The sequence below is a fragment of the Myotis brandtii genome, unplaced genomic scaffold (assembly GCF_000412655.1).
Source record: "Myotis brandtii unplaced genomic scaffold, ASM41265v1 scaffold550, whole genome shotgun sequence".
In the NCBI taxonomy this organism is placed as follows: Eukaryota; Metazoa; Chordata; class Mammalia; order Chiroptera; family Vespertilionidae; genus Myotis; species Myotis brandtii.
Genome location: NW_005370043.1, coordinates 3175059 through 3176057, shown reverse-complemented (window position 1 = coordinate 3176057; position 999 = coordinate 3175059). Strand labels below are relative to the sequence as shown.

The window sequence follows — 999 nt, the reverse complement described above, 5'->3', positions numbered from 1 at the left end:
GGGCCCCCAGGGGGCGGGAGGCAGCAGCTGGCTGCTGGAGACTCAGGAATAGTGAACACTCGCCCACGTGGCCGGCGGGAAGCCTGGCCTGTGATTGGTCGGAAAGGAGAGGCGTGGGGGCGGGGCGAGAGGAGGTTCCCGGGCGGAGTCTCAAGGGGCTTCCAGGCCAGGCCTGCATTCTTCCCGGGACCAGGTAAGTGGTCTTGGGAGCAAGCCGCCTGCCGAGTCTACCTTTAGTCCTTAAGCCCTGGGAGGGAGCTTGCATTTCTGTCCCGACTCTGACCAAGCTGGTCTGCAGCGCGGACGGGGCTTCTACCTGCTGCAGCCACGTGGCGAGAGGAGTGGCCAGGGTCTGCCCCTGGACCTTTCCCTGATGACCCCAGCAAACTTCATCTGTCAGCCTGAGGGGTGGGGGCGTAGGGGGTTGTGCACCCTTCTCCACACACCAGTGTTAAAGCCTGGGATGGAGGAGTCCAGGTGGTGGGAGGCCGCCTGTCGGAGGAGGTAACAGCTGCCGAGGAACTGGCCCTGAGCCCTGAAGTGAGCTGACAGCGCGGGTGAAAGACATTTTGGTTTCGCCGGGTTTTGCTAAGTTGCATTAGACCGGGAGGTACGACTTTTGCAGGCGCCAAGGAGGCAACAAATGGGCCTGTACTTCTAGGCAAGTAAGATCGAGAGGGAGTCGGGGTGAGTTGGGAGGTACTACCTCCCACCTCCTCCCCATGCAGAGGACAGGAGAAGAGTCATCACAGGGAGCTGGACTCTGGAGACACAGCAGCGCACTAAATGTACCCTCTTGGACATTACATCCTCATTTCGCACAATATTTCATTTCATTCTCACAACCCTGGAAAGTGGTTATTTTAAGCAATATAGAGGAGATTTGAACCCATTTCTGTCTGACTCTTATGTAAGTTCTTTTAAACGTTTTTGTATAGTCCAGAACAGAGTGGTCTATATTTGTGATGTAAACCTAGAACTTTTTAAGAGCAGTGTGGG

The 999-nt window shown here is 56.2% G+C and overlaps 1 protein-coding gene and 1 long non-coding RNA gene across 11 annotated transcripts in view; both read left to right on the top strand.

The window, feature by feature from the left end:
• The window catches only part of SFXN2 (sideroflexin 2), a 50204-nt gene that overhangs the window by 29111 nt on the left and 20094 nt on the right, over positions 1-999 (top strand). The window contains exon 1 of one of the 10 annotated variants that reach the window (XR_001364434.1): positions 7-193. The exons of 6 other annotated variants lie outside the window; for them this stretch is intronic. The gene's annotated coding sequence lies outside the window, so the exon portion shown is untranslated. 3 more of the 10 variants (XR_001364435.1, XR_001364436.1, XR_001364437.1) reach the window with 3 other exon arrangements.
• The window catches only part of LOC106728171, a 14771-nt gene that overhangs the window by 6218 nt on the left and 7554 nt on the right, over positions 1-999 (top strand). The gene's annotated exons all lie outside the window — the stretch shown is intronic.